Genomic DNA, 15,487 nt, shown 5'->3' on the forward strand with positions numbered 1-15,487 from the left:
GCATTGCTGAGCAGGTATTTTTTATTTGAAAAAACTTCATCAAAACCTTTTAATCATGAAATATATACTAAAAAGCACCTTTCCCAACTCTATGGCCCAATAAATTAGTGGCCTGTCCCCCACCAACCCCATGCAGGTCAAGAAACACATCATGGCCCCATACCTTGGAAGCATTCCTTTATTCCCCCGAGCACTGTTCCCCAGTAAATTTTTTCTATTCCTTAGAATTTTATTTCCTAAAGATATATCTCTAAGTCTAATTTGGTTTTGCCTGTTTTTTGAACTTTGAATTTTCCAAAGTGGTCATAAGAACATCCATTTCCATCGACCGTGCATGCTTCAATTGCTAACCCTTCATCAACATTTGGTACTTTCTGGTACATTTTAACAATTGTTGGGTATGCAGCAGTATCTCATTAGGGCTTTATGGCATTTTTGTAAGGATTAAGATAGACAAGTACCTTTAAATGTTTAAAGACCATATAATTACCTTCTTTTGTGAAGAGACTGTTAAGCCTCTTACCCAGTTTTCTATTGGGTTGTCATTTTTAAAAATTTATCTGTGGTCTATAAATTCTAAATAGGAGAATAGCTGATGTATTTCCATTGTAGAAATGAATGCATTTGCCTAATGCTGTCAGAATACCACTAACTCACTTTATTCTGGCCCCAAGTTCACAAAAAAACCTTCTGCGAGTTATGTAATCAATTGCATGCATTCTTTCTGAAACAATGTAGAGTCTTTGTGCCAAGGAATTCCTTAGACATTGCATAGTAATGGTGTTAAAAAAAAAAAAAAAAAAAAAAAAAAAAGGAATATTGCTTTGGAAAGAGTCCTGAACTAGGATTCTGCTGTTTGTCAGGTTTCTGTTGCTATGACAATATACCTGAGAAAAACAGCCCATCATTTCAGGTTTTAGTCCATAGATGCTTGGTCCCATTGCTGTGAGTCTTTGGCCAGGCAGAAAATCCTGGAGAGGAAGGCATGGCAGAGCAAAGCTGCTCACTTCATGACAGCCAGGAAGCAGAGAAAGAGGAAGGGGCCAAGAACAAGATACCAGTCCTCAAGAGCACACCCCATGGGCCCACTCCAAGTATTTTCACCTCTTACAGTTTCCACCACTTCCCAAGAGTCTGTCCAGCTACAAATTCCTCAATGGATTTATCAATTGTTCAGAGCCCTTATGATCCAATTACTTCCCCAAAGGCCCACCTCTTAATGGGGATCAAGCCTTCAATACGTGAACCCTGGCATACATTCCAGATACAAACTGTAACACCTGCCTCTAACGTTTATGAGCTTGGTGGCTTTAGGCAAGTTTAATTCATTTTAGCCTTAGTTTCCTCAGAGGAAAAATGGGCCTAATATATTTACTTTATAGAATTATTGTAAGGATTGAATGGGACAATGTATGTAACAGACTATGCAAAGTGGCTGGCACAAAAGAGGCATTTAATAAATGATAGCTACTATAGATTTGGTTATCTCCATGTAGTATACTTCATCTATATGGAAGGAGAAAATAAGTAGACGTCCACTCCTCATAGGTATTATAGTTCTTGCTATTAAGTAAAAAAGAGGCATTTAGATTTAGAGAAGTCTTCTAAGAATTTGGTCCTTTTGATCCCTTTATCTGAACATCTTTAGAACAGTGTTTCAAATTCTCACCTTATGAGGACTGGCATTGGCCCATGGACCAAACTTTTGATGATATTACCCTAGGGCACAATAAAAATAAAAATTCCTGATCTGCTAGGCTGAAGTCAAAGCAATGAGATTGCTTAGTAGTCTCCAGATGGCCATCTAGTGGTCACTTTCTAGCCTTAAATACCATGTTCTTAGTCCCTTGATCAAAAGTCACTCTTGACCTTGTCTCTAGGATAAAATCTAAATTCTTTAGCTAGACATCTAAGGCCTTCCAGTTTGATTCCAAATAACTTTTTAAGACTGATTTTCTGCTATTCTCTGTTCTACTAGACTGCACTGATATAGTAGCAACTAGATGCTCTTGAAATTTGGCTAATTGAGGAACAGAATTTTTATTCCTAAAATTAAAATGAAATTTAAAAACTGATATGATTCCAATATCACAAAACTTTTAAAGAATGTTTGAAGCCAGTTGGATAAGTTAATTTACTTTTTAACTGGAAGTTTTGTGAAATCAAATATTGAAATACTTTGTTATAAAATACCAGATTCCAAACAGTAACAAGAAAAAGCATGTAAATGTTAGAAAACATTTAATTTTTATATTGACAAGTGAAATATTGAGACATACTAGGTTAAATAAACTTATTATTAAAAGTAATTTCACATTCTTTACTTTTTTAATGAGGCTAGTCTAAAAATTATGTGTGGCTTGTTATATTTTTATTAGCTAGTTTTAGCCCAATCATGCCCCAAACCTAGGTATCACCATTGATTCCTTATTCCTAGGTATAGTATTGACTCTTTATTCCCTCACTCTTCACATCAGGTTAAATCTGAAAAATCTGTGATTCACATTTTCTTCACCTCTACTGTTACTATCCTAGTACATGCTTCTCCATTCTTAAAACCCTTCAATGGCTTGATCTTACCAAAGTTGCAGACTTTGTCTCAATTTTTTTTTTTTCCACTAAACTTCAATTCTGCCACTCTTGCTGTTCACTAAACATAACTTCTTCTTATCTTAGGGCTTTTGCCCTGCTATTCCCTTTGGTTTCACATATTGCCCTAATTTCTTTCCCATCATGTCTTAGCTCACAGAATACCTTCTCACTGAGGCGCTTCTGACCAAGTACCAAAATTTTGTTCTTTCATTCAGAGAAATGTTTCATCCAATCATGCTCCTGTTTTCCTCATGAACTTATTATGGGATATTTTTCTAAAACTTTATATATAATCTTTTCCCCCCTCACTGGAAATAGAAAAAGGAATCATGTTGTCTTACTGCTGCTTTACTTATTCTAGTGTGTAGAACAGTGCCAGGCACAGGGTGGGTGCCCTTCCAACAACTGCTGATTGAGTACTTAATTGATGAGTAGGTATATCTATTTGGTTGGCTCACAGGCACTTCAAATTCTTCATGGTCAAAATAGAACCTTTTTCCTTCCCTAACACAGTCTTCTTCCCTTCATTTCTAATCTCAGTGAAGCTATACCATCCTCCTAGGTGCTTCACTGCCAAATTTGAGACACCTTTGGCATCTCCCTCTTAGTCATTCCTTTACCAAGTCAACCAAATGACCAAGGTTTCCATAACCCTTTGATCATTTTCTTCACTTGTTTGCCACTACCTGTCCAATTCACTATTCTCTCAGATTTTTGTTCAAACTTTTTGTCTTGAATTTTTGCATACTAGTCATCTGCAAATTCAATCACATGTTGCTTCTGCTAATCATTCAACATTTTCCCCCTGCTTAAAAGTTAATTTCTGCACATGGCATTAAAGGTCTTCATTGGATCTCTACAGGAACACTCTAGATACTGAAATAGCATTGTCTTCTTTACCCATCAAACTCCCCTGTGTTTGTCTTCTAACCTCTGGCTGGAAGGCCTTCACCCAGTTCCCTTACTGAAGTTCACAGCTTCTCCAGTGTTATTCAATTACCCCCTTTCAGGTTAGTAAGGGTTTCCTCCTCTGTATACTGTAATTCTCAGTATTCAGCAATTTCCCCTCATCATACTACTGATGATGCGCATCTACCTATTTACATTTTACAGCATAAGATCAATGGGGGCAATGATTCTGTAGCATTAACTGAATGTTTACTCAATCGCTGTTAAAGAAAAGCATGACATCACAATTTTTACGTTTAATCAATGAAAGCAAGGGAAATATTAAATAAAAAGAAAATAAAGACTGGTTCCCATACAGCTCTGCTTCCAATTTAGGCATAATGAGGTACCCAAAGACTATGAATCTTTATTGCATCAATATTACAAAAGGGTAAGTGCTGATAAATTACTTATTAGAGGCCACACAAAATCTGTGGGCAATAAGGATTTGATTTAAACTTGTCAGTTTTGGACTATGCGTTGTCTGAGATATTCTCAACACCTAGATACAAGGATGCCAAAGTTTCACTCTTAGTAGACTGGGAAAGACATCCCCAAGCTTCCCAGTTAAAATGCATCAGCACGTTGAGTTACCTTGAAAATCTCATAAACATTACTTTTACTCTGCAAATCACCATCTCCAAATAAACTTGCTGCTTTTAAAATAAAATGCAACAAAAATCTTGATATTGCAGGCGCAGAAAAACTTATCTCTACCTCTGAGGTGACAGATGACAGTAATCCAAGGAAATTCAGTGAGCCAGTTATTAGGGTCTACGAAGTTATGAGGCACCATTAGAATGCTTTTTTTTTTTTTCCCCAAAAAAGGCTACAGAAACACGTACATCTTCGTCATAAACCTGACTGTTTAGTTTATGCGAAGTGGAAACAGTCTTCGTTCCTCCTCTGGAACCTCAACAGCGACTCCCGTCCCAGTCTACCTAGTTCAGTCTAGGGCCACTTTAAGGTAAATCCTAGCCTCCTGGTTGCCCTTCCGTCTCCCAGAATTCTGCTAGGCGGTCCAATTGGCAAGCTTACATCCCAAGGATTCCGCAGTCCGCGCCTTTCAACGGTCTTGTCGGAGACGACTAGCGTTAGCACACGCCTGCTAGTTACCAAACTCCTACCCACCTCGCAAAGAGGCGGCGCAGAGCGGCGCTGCACTGCCCGTCCCGGCCGGTCCCGGCAGCTCTGCCGCGCACATGGCCCGTAGCAGCTCCCACCCCCGCTGCCGCGCAGGCGCCGGGCGAGCCGGGACTTGCGGTCGCCGACAGCGGATCATTCCGCCGCGTTCTTTGTGTGGCTGAACGCTAGAAATGGCATATTTTCCTTCCTTCTGTTAAAAAGAAAAATAAAAGCCTCTTGTCCCTTCCTCCCACCGGAATGGGGTCGGGGTGTAGATGGGAGCGGGATCTGCACACAAAGACAGGGGCTAAAAAGCCTTAAGCGAAGGGCTGACGAGGGCCGGGTCTGGGAGGGATGCTGGGAGCTTGACTCACTCGCACACCATGTGTCCCTCCGCGCGCAGCACGGGGGACTTTTCGGTGGGGATTTTGGGCGCCGACCAGACGCGGCATTTTCGGAAAATAGCGCCCTGTGCAGCTGAAGCGCTTTGTGTGTAGCGGGGCCGCGTCAGCCCGGCCGGGTACGAGGCGCCTCGGGTCCCCGCACCACCTCCTGCTGCTCCCCCGTCGCCGCTCCCGAAGCTTTTCCAGGTCAGTGCGGGTCTGTGTAGGGCCCTGTTACCACCGGATGTGGAAGTTGATCTCTTCGCTGGTAAAAAATAATTCCACTTCCCCCGGAACCCAGATCATCCCCGCGATTTCCTGTTTATTGCATTAAGGCGCCGGGTTTCCGGGGCTCCCGGACCCGCTTATTCCGCGGGGGTCGGCGGGGTCGGCCTGGGCGCCCGCTCCGCCCGCGCCGCCGCCGCGCTTTGTCCGCCGGGCACCCCGCTTCTGGGAGGGGCGGGCAGACATGGTGGCGGCCGCCGCCCCCTCCTCGGCCCTGGCGTGCCGCGGCCTCCCCTGCGCTTCCCGCCGAGCCGCTCCGGAGCGGCGGCCCCGGGGCGGCGGCCCCGGGGCGGCGATGGGGTCGTGCCGGGGCAGCGGGGGCTCTGTGGGCGCTGGGAGGCGGGCAGTGGGCGGGAGAGGGAAAGAGGCAGGCGCGGCCGGGCCTCGGCGCCCGCCGCCCCCGGCGCAGCCGGCCCCTTTGTCTCTGCGGCCTGACGGCCCCGCTGGCCTCTCCGGAGCGGGTAGGGCCGACCGCGGGTCTGGAAGGCGATCGGATAGCGGTGGGAGCGGCGGGCCTTGACAGGGTTAAGGGAAGAGCCCAGCTGGTTCCACGTAGGGCCGCCACGGCGACAGCCGCGGCCGCGGGGACTCGAGTCCTGAGGGGACGAAGTCTGCGGTTCTGAATGTTCGGGACTTCTGCCCCAGAGACTTCGCCTCTGGGACCCACAGTCACGGCTTCGGGAAAGATACTGAGAATTTTGCCAGGTCATCTCTGCCCGGGCACAGTTAATCAGTATGATATTTAGTGTTTCGTTGAAGCTCTCCAACTGTGTTGAATCAGCGTGCCTAGTCTCAAGGGTGTATCGTGAAACTGAAACCAAAGGAATGATTCAGGCCTGCTTTGTGTGTTTTCCCACTTTAAACTTGTTTTCAGTACACAAATTTTTGATTCAAACCTGATTGGACTGTGGCGAGCAGACATTTGTTCAAAGGAGGGCAGAGACCTCATTATTTTTGAAGGGGGCTTGATAATCTGGAAATACTTTCTCTCCGGACACTGGTTTGCTGTTTGAATTCAGGCAAGTTACTTTCTGAAGTATAATTTTATCCGGAAACACGTTTTATGTAGTCGATAGATGATCCTTGTAGTTTGCCATCCCAGAATTAAAAATGCACCCTCATTGTGCAGAAGTTAGTGCTCAGAAATTCTTTTTTTGCAGGTAGTTTATCTCATGTAAAGACCCACCCAGCTTGGTTTAATTTCTTCTGACATACTTTGACACTTCCACTTTCATGCTCAGACTTTGAATATAAGGAAGCTGAAGACCGTTATAACTTGTTTAAAAAATTTTTTTTCTTTTTAAGACTTTTCAAAAACAAACTGACTCCATGTTAACAGTGACATGTTAGGCAAGCGTGACATTGTTTTGTATTTCTGCAAATTTTTTTTAATGCCTGATGAGTAGAACACAGCTGGTTTCTTAAATGTACTGTAGTCTGTCTGTGGTGGTATCACACTGTAACCTCTGGAAAACTCCACTGAGTACTCATGTCCCCCTCCTTTTTAAATACAGAACTGTGTTATCCCTAGTCTGTTTTCACTATGAAAGTCAAATCAGGATATTATCCAATACACATTTTTAAAATAAGGATACTAAGAATGATTCCTGTACTCTTTTCTTGAGGTCTTTTTAAGAAGTTGGGATTTAAGGGTGGGGCTGTAGATTATGGTTAGGGTGTTTACCTAGTGTGCTTCAGGACCTGGGTTCAATCTCCAGTCCCAGAAAAAAAGAGATAAAGCTTATGGAACATGTATATGCTCCTGGAGATTCATTCTAAATGATTAGTCTTTAATTCCAATGTTTGTTTAATGATGTACATAAATAAAACATGAATTACACATTAGATTTACTTGTGAAAATTTGTGTGTAAGTGTAATCTGAATATAGAACACTTTCATAGCACTGGGAGCTCCAGATTTAAAAGAGCAAAACCTCTGTTGAATCTGATGTACGCCTGTTTTTAGAGTTTTTTGTCTGAATCAGTCTGGGTTTCCTTGATAGGGGGACAGTCACACTGCAGTGTGTAAAATTTTAAGATCACACTTTGTTTTAATGGTTTAGAAAGGAAGCTAAATTTGTTTCCAGTTGTTTCTGTGAACTCTACTCTGAATCTGTCAGTCTGTACTGTTCCATCAACAGGAAGCATCTGGTGGTTCTTCATGTAATTGTTAAAAAATGTCAGGTGTATTTTTAATAGACCTGTTTGCTGTTCCTATGAAAATAGGTTGGATCTTGGTTAATTTTACTTGATTTTAATTTTTTCCCCCCAATATTAAAAAAAAAAAGGCTTTATAATGGGCCATTTCTACAGAATAGGCATTTTCCCCCCATAAGTACCTTGTAAAGTAATAGGTAAAACAAATGTCATTAGGAAATTAGAAATTTTTATATGAAAAAAAATTTTTTTATACTGAGGATTGAACCCCGGGGCTCTTAACCACTGAACCCCACTTCCCCAGTCCTTTTTAAAAAAATTTTATTTAGAGCAGGGTGGGGTCTTGCTAAGTTCCTGAGGCTGGCTTTGAACTCCTGCCTTAGCCTCCTAAGCCTCTGGGATTACAGGCATATGCCACCATGCCAGGCTTTTTATATGAAATTTTGAGTCACATTCAGTTTTGAGGGTACATGAAGCTGTGTCCAGTTTTCCTTTGCAAGTACACCCAGTGTGGATGAACTCACTGTTAGGCTCCATCTCTTTTCTGTCACTTTGCAAAAGTTAAAAAACAAACCCAGAGACTAGGGATGTAGTTCCCTGATAGAATACTTCCCTGGTAAGTGTGAGGCCCTGGGTTCTATCCCCAGCACTGCAAAAACGAAACCCAAACAAGGTCTTGGACTTCAAGACAAATTAGTTTTCCTTTTTTTTTTTTTTTTAATTGATATATATATTTAGGGGGTACAGTGTGATAACTGGATACATGTATACAACATAATGATCAAATCAAGGTAATTAGCATTTCCATCTGTTCAAACAGTTATTTTGGGAACTATTGTAAGTCTTTATAATATAAATGTGTAATAAGTTATGAATTATAATCACTTTACTAAGGGCAAATTAGTTTTCTAATCAGAATCATTCCTTTGGTCCACACTTTTTGCAACTAGTAGTCATATTTGTGTAGCACGAATGTTCTACTTTGGGATGATGATAATTAACTTTTCTGAAAAGTTCTGCCATACTCTCTTAAAAAGTAAATCTAGTGCCAGATGAAATCAGCGTGTTATTTATGTATTTTCTCATACTATTAACACTACAATGCTCTGCACAGAAATATTTTGGTGCAATCAGTGTCAGTTCAGTCTTTGATAGGCTCCTTTATTTGGGCTGAGTATATCCATAAGTGTAAAGGCTTAAACTTGAAGTGATTTCTCCTCTAAAGATAAATCCATAGGCAGGGCCATTAGATTTAGATAAAGAAATTTATAATTCAACCCTACCATTTTTGCAGTACTTGGGACCCAGGACCTTGTGCATGGCTCAAGTGCTCTACCACTAAGCTACATCCCCCCTTGCTCTTTGCTCCTTTTTTTTTTTCAATTTTTTATTATTTTTTATTTTTGAGACAGGGTTTTGCTAAATTGCTGAGGCTGACCTTGAACTTGTGATCCCCCTGCATCAACTTCTGGAGTAGTTGGCATTATAGGCATGTGCCACCACACCTGGCTTTATATTTTAATAGGAATAATGGTAAAGGCTGTAGTTAGGACCCTAAATTCTCTTACACAAATAGAGAATGTGGGAAAGACTTCATCATTTTAACTGTGTTTAGTATGAAAACACTATTGTTTAATTTTTTTAAAAAGTAAATTTTAGGTTGACAGCTTGTAGAGAGAACAGGGTGTTAGCCCACTTTACTTTGCACTGGTTGTGTTGTAAGGAGGGTATTGCCAACTTTCTAAGTGACATATTGTAAGTAGAACCTTGCACTCCTTCTCAAAGTATATATTAAAATCACCTGGAGACCTATAAAAAAGCCCAAGTTAAGAAGTGTAGGACCTGGGCCTCTTCCCCCCCCCCCCCCAAAGTCCCAAGGTGGTAGACACCCAAGTACAAGAATCACTGAACTGTACAGTAGAGCCAGAGGATCTTCCTCCTAGGAGAAATAGGAATAAGGACATGTAGAAAATATGGGATGTTTGAGAGAAGTTCCTTTAGGAAATTATAGCCATTTTGAAGTATTTGGTAGTCTGTCATACAGAAAGATCAGGTTTGATCTGTCCAGAAAGAACCAGTCTCAATGGATAGAAGTTAGAGGTATATTTTAACTGTCTTCCAAGAGAAATTTCCTTAAAGGTATAAAAATAAAATGACTTATTTTGTTTGGTAGGCTGTCTTTATTCACTGTTAGTTGGGGATTCTAGGGTAGGAGTTGATGTGCTGAAGAAGGAGTTAGTCTAGGCATCCTCAAGTTTCCTACAAATAGATTTTATGAACTGTGTCTCTGTTTATAGGTACATGGAGGAAGAGCAAAAACTAATTGAGTGAGACAGTTGAGCTTAATTGTTTCAGAGTTTTCATCTTGATAAATGGGTTCTAAGTGATGGGTTATTTGATGAATGACTTTAAACCACTCTGATTTGTCTTAAAAATGGACATAACTCTGACAGAGTCATTCCCATTTAATCTATCTTGATGTAATAAATATATATATGAAGCATATCAGTTGTAGCTCTGTTGATAGTAAGAGCCTGGAGTTGTGGCTTGGTGGTAGGGTGATTGCCTGTCATATGTGAGGCACTGGGTTTGATCCTCAGCACCACATAAAAATAAATAAATGAAATGAAGGTATTGTATCCCATCTACAACTAGAAATATTTTTTAAGAAGCCAATTGGCTGAAGTTGTAACTCAGTGGTAGAGTCACATGTTTAGCTGTGCTTAGTTTGTTATGAGGTCTTGCCTTCCATTCCCAGCACCAAACCAAAACAACAAAAAAGACAGTGTAATAACACATTTAACTCTCACAGTAATCACTTGAAGTGGGTACTATCTCCATTTTTCAAAAGACAATACTGAAGTATAGAGAAATGAGGTAGCTGAATTAGTAAGTAATAGAACCAGGACTTTTATCCTGCAATTGTGACTACAGAGCCAGTACTCCTGTTCACTATGTTGTAAAATAGTAAGCAGCCTAACCTAGTAATGATTAGGGTACATCCCTACATGGGGGTACTACCGATTGTCATTAAAGTGATATTAGAAGAATGTAGTCATGAAAAGATGTCTTCTAGGCAAGAAAAGTAGATTTAAAAACAGGATTCCATTTTGGTAAAAAAAAAAAATATATATATATATATATATATTATGTATATAGTATGTATATGTATATATATATATATATGTATTTATTTTTGACATCTGTAAGACTACATGCCAAATTGTTGAGTGGTTATTTCTTTTATTTATTTATATTTTTTAGTACTGAGGACTGAACCCAGGGGTGTTTTACCACTGAGCTTCATCGCCAGCCCTTTTTATTTTGAGATAGGATCTTGCTAAGTTGCTGTATTTGGCCTTGAACTTGGAATCCTCCTGCCTCAGCCTCCTGAGTAGATGGGTTTCTAGGCATGCACCACCATGCCTGATTTTGAGTGACTATTTCTAAGTGTAGTTTTATAGGTAACTATTTTCTTTGTGCTTATTTAAATTTTCCAACTTCTGCAATGAACACACATTATTATATATTAAAAATAAGTTAATGTTACTTTTTAATTGAAAATTAATGACATTTGTATAAGCTAAGGAATTTAGACTTCACTATGCAGTTTATGCAAGATGGCTCAGAATTTATACATAAATGTGAATTTTTAAGTGCATGTAATGTTTCATATTTTTTTCAGTTTAATTTTCTACCATTCTAGAAGTAGTATGTTAATTGAATAGAGAAAATATCACTGACTTCCACCACCTAACTATAATTAACTGTTTTGTGTTTTCTAAATTTTAGATGTAATATTTTAAATGTTTTATTCATCCCAGTTAGTCATTCTCTAACTATGTGGTTTTAGACAATTTACCTAATCTCTCTGTGCCAATTTTCTCCTTTGTAAAATGAGGATTGTTATGATACCTATCTCATGGTGGTGGGGAGGATTAAATGATTTAGTACACATAAAGTGATCAGAATAGTGCCTGGCACTAGTTAATCACTCAGTAAATGTTAGTGATTATTATTTTAGAGCCAGAATCCACTGTCCAAAACCTTTGGAACCTAATAGTTTTGAAATTAAGAATATTTTGGATATAGGCAAGGTCATAATGTATGCAACCTTCCAAAGGAACCCAGTGCAATACCTTCTTCAAACATGTTACTATTTCTGCAGTAAAGTGTATGAACGTTTAGGCTAAATAGGATATACTATAGCTTCATGTCATAAGATAAAAGTTTTACTACCAAACGAGTTATTTTAGGTTTCAGAATTTTTTTTTTTTAATTTTGGAATTGCAGATAATAAAACAAACATTTACTTAATTTTGAGTCCCATTTTCTTTTAATATTAAAACATCTTTTATGGTCTTGTATAGCTTTATAGTACATGGTCTTTAAAAAAAATGGAAATAATGGAAAATGTCTACTTCTTTCTCCTTTGCTTTAAAAATACGGGAACCTGCTGATTGTATGATTCTGTTTTATGCTAAACCCACCAATGCTATATGATTCTATTACATAAAGTAGAATATGTATTCCAGAAGAGTCTTGAGAATTCCTCCAACACAGCTTGTTTCTGTCTCATTACATTTAAGGCATAAGATACTTTACTGTGGTGGTTTACTAAAGTAGTGATTGTGTAAGGGTCAGTGGGAGGAGGACCACCATGATACTTCTAATACATTGGTATCCCGTAGATGTGGAGACGGTGGTTGTTTACTGGAACCCACAAAATTAATTTTAGTACTTGACTTTGGAATTAGTTCAGTTCTTCTCATGATAAAATTATTGAATGTGTGTTTCTTTCTGACTCCTTTGTGTCTACAGCACTTACCATGTACCCAAACAGAAAGCATATTTAAATAGTATGGTGTATAAGTGAATGATCTAAAAAATTTCCTTTATATTTTAAATGGCTTATGTGAGCTCTTAGACCTTTACCATGTGATTGATTGCTCTTCCTATTTTTCTTTATCCATTCATAGGAACCCTTAGTTTCTTTCCCATTGTGTTCTGGTGTGAATGCTTGTGTTTCCTGGAAGTTTATATGTTGGACTCTAAGCCTCCAGGACAGTGATTTTGTGGGGTGGTGAATGTCACAAAGGCAGAGCCCCCATGAGTGACATTAATGCCCAATTAAGAGACTCCAGAGAGCCAGTTTGCCTCTTCTACATGTGAAGTCACATCAAAGAGACTACTGTCTAGAGGCTTAATAAAATGAATCTGCTGATGCCTTGATTTTGGACTTTCCAACCTCTAGAACAGTGAGAAATAAACTTATGTTCTTTGTAAGCCACCCAGTTTATGGTGCTCAAATGCACCATTTGTTTATGCAGCTCAAATGGACTAAGGTACTTAGTTTATTCCTGTGTGTGTTAGATATAACCTGAACTTTGACATTATTCACTTTCATTTTTACTGGGCTCCTGTTGTCAAGTCTTTCCACCATTGATTTTCTCTGTTTTTCCCTTATAATTCACAGCACTTGTATAGAAGAAGTTGAATAATCATGATTTCTTGGTCATTATAAGTTTATGTTGAATAGTTCCAACTGGGCCCTTGCTACTTCCTGCTAATTTGTTATATTAATTTCATATTTTTCTGATGTTTCATATTTCTTATTCTCTTAGTAGATGCTGTTGACTTCTACTTATTGGAAAAACTGTAGAGTATATGCCTCAACTTGTTTTTTTTCATTGTCACCATGATGAATCTCAATTCTGTCATCTTACATTTTGTAAACTAAATAAAAGAGGAATCTTGCTGCCACGTTTAACTTTTATTCTTCGGTCACTTTGAGCATTATCGTCATTGGTTTTTCCTCCTTACCTTCGAATGTACAAACTTCTGTATTTTGGGCAAAAAATCAACTGTAATGAACTACTGCCCTTCTTTCCTGCTGTCTGTATTTTCTTTTCTCCATTTCAAAAGTTTAAGGACTGAGTTACAGTTGCTGCTCCCAGCTCTTTTACTAATACTTCCCTAACTTAAATACAATTTTGGAATACTATATTCAGATTATTGCTTCAGAAGACATTGTTCTTGTCCACAATATTGGTTTCATCCTGATTTTTTTTAGCCAATATCTTATTGTTGATATTTAGAAAGGCTGTTAGCATTCTTCCTTTGCCTTTCACATGAGTATATACCATTCTAGTTTTCTCTTTCTGACTATGAATTTTAAGTGTGTTGTGTCTTGTTCTTATTACTAATATCATTCCCATCAATTCTTTTTTTTTTTTTTTTCTTTTTTTGTGTTAACAGGTATTGAACCCAGAGACACTTAACCACTGAGCCATAACCCCAGCCCTTTTTTATATTTATTAGAGAAAGGGTCTTGCTGAGTTGCTTAGGGCCTCACTAAGTTGCTGAGGCTGGGTTTGAACTCTTGTTCCTCCGGCCTTAGCCTTCTGAGTTGCTGGGATAAGGGATAATAAGTGTGTGCCACCACAATAGTGCTCATTCCTGTCAATTCCTGTTCTCCTCCTGTTTGTGTTCTCAGATGGATGTTTTATATGTTGATGACTCTCAAGTGTGTACTCTACAGGTTTGTAGCTCTAGTGGTTTACTGGATGTTTCCATTGGAAGACTTAAGAAATTTCTATCACTTCTAGATTTATTATTACCAAGTCTCCTACCTGTTCCCAGTTTTTCTGTTTCCTCATCATTATACAGCTTGAAGTTGTCTGTGATGCATGTTTCCTTTATTACTGAAATCTGTCATTCTGCATAGTTTTTCTAATTTTAGATTCTCCTTCCTTTAATCTCTTCTTGCATATGGCTGCCAGGATAGTTTTCCTGGAAAGTTTTTTGAACCCATTGCTATTAACTGAAAGCTCAAGTAGAGCATATTGTGCTGTTGATCTTTGTACTCTCCATTGTGCCAAATAAAGTGAATTGAACTTGGGCAGAATAAATGTTTAAATGAATCAACATTTGCTCAAAAGTTTGCATGACTTCAGGTAGACTTCAGTATAAAGTCCAAATTCTACTTTCTGACATTCAAATCTATTCATACTGTGTTCTGCCTCTTTAGTTTTTTCTTCCTTACTCTAAACATTATTAAACTGGTGTTTCCTCAGGAGTGTACCATGCATATGCACAACTTGAGTTCTTTTCCTTGCCTGTCAAAGCCTATTCAGGAATGTGCCCTGTGTCAGGCACTGTTCTAATCTCTGCATTATAGTAATGAACAAAACAAGACAAAGTCCCCATGTTTTTTTGGAGTTGAGATTTCTGAGGAGGGACGTAGTATGTTAGGTGCTAATGAATACAGTGTAAAGAAAGAAATCTAGATAAGGGAATGGTGGGATGGAATGTGGCTGCTACTTTGTTTGGTTAGGGAAAGTTGCTCTCTCTGGTTTCCTAAAGTCCTCACTGGACTGAACCCCTGGAGCATGCCATACAGTTATTTAAGTATTATTTTCTAAGCAGCGGGAACAATGTGTACAAGATCCTAAAGAGAGTGAATGCTTGTTTGGCTTATTAGGATTGCTAAACCTTGTGTGGCTAGAGCACAGTTGGGGGGAATGATAGATGAGCTGAGAGAGGTAGTGGGGAGCCAGATAATGGGTCTTGCTGTGTTGCCTAGGCCAGGATAGAATTCTCAATTCTCTAGTCTCCTGAGTAGCTTCTATTGTCTTTTTTTATTTGATACTGGGGATTGAACCTAGGGGCACTTTACCACTGAGCTACATCCCAGCTCTTTATATTTTTTATTTTGAGGCAAGGTCTTGCTAAGTTGCTTAGGACCTCACTGGATTGCAGAGGCTGGCCTTGAATTTGTGATCCTCCTCAGCTTCTGGAGCTGCTGGGATTATAGGCATGTGCCGCCATCTCCAACTAATTACATTTTCTTTATCCTTTCATCCACTGATGGGCATCTCGGTTGACTCCATGTCTTGGCTATTTTGAATAGTGCAGTAAACATTGTAAATGCAGTTGTCTCTTTGACAAAATGATTTTATTTCCTTTGGATATATACCCAGTACTGGGATTGCTAG

At 39.2% G+C, this 15,487-nt stretch overlaps 1 protein-coding gene across 8 annotated transcripts in view; it reads left to right on the forward strand.

The window, feature by feature from the left end:
• Nucleotides 1-5,042: 5,042 nt before the first annotated feature.
• Nucleotides 5,043-15,487, forward strand: part of Gabpb1 (GA binding protein transcription factor subunit beta 1) — a 60,646-nt gene continuing 50,201 nt past the window's right edge. For 3 of the 8 annotated variants that reach the window (XM_047538518.1, XM_047538521.1, XM_047538522.1), the window contains exon 1: nt 5,043-5,255. The gene's annotated coding sequence lies outside the window, so the exon portion shown is untranslated. Of the gene's footprint in view, nt 5,256-5,616; nt 6,353-15,487 lie in introns of those variants that run through there. The other 5 variants (XM_047538517.1, XM_047538520.1, XM_047538514.1 and 2 more) reach the window with 3 other exon arrangements.

This window comes from Sciurus carolinensis, chromosome 2, assembly GCF_902686445.1.
Source record: "Sciurus carolinensis chromosome 2, mSciCar1.2, whole genome shotgun sequence".
NCBI classification, from domain to species: domain Eukaryota; kingdom Metazoa; phylum Chordata; class Mammalia; order Rodentia; family Sciuridae; genus Sciurus; species Sciurus carolinensis.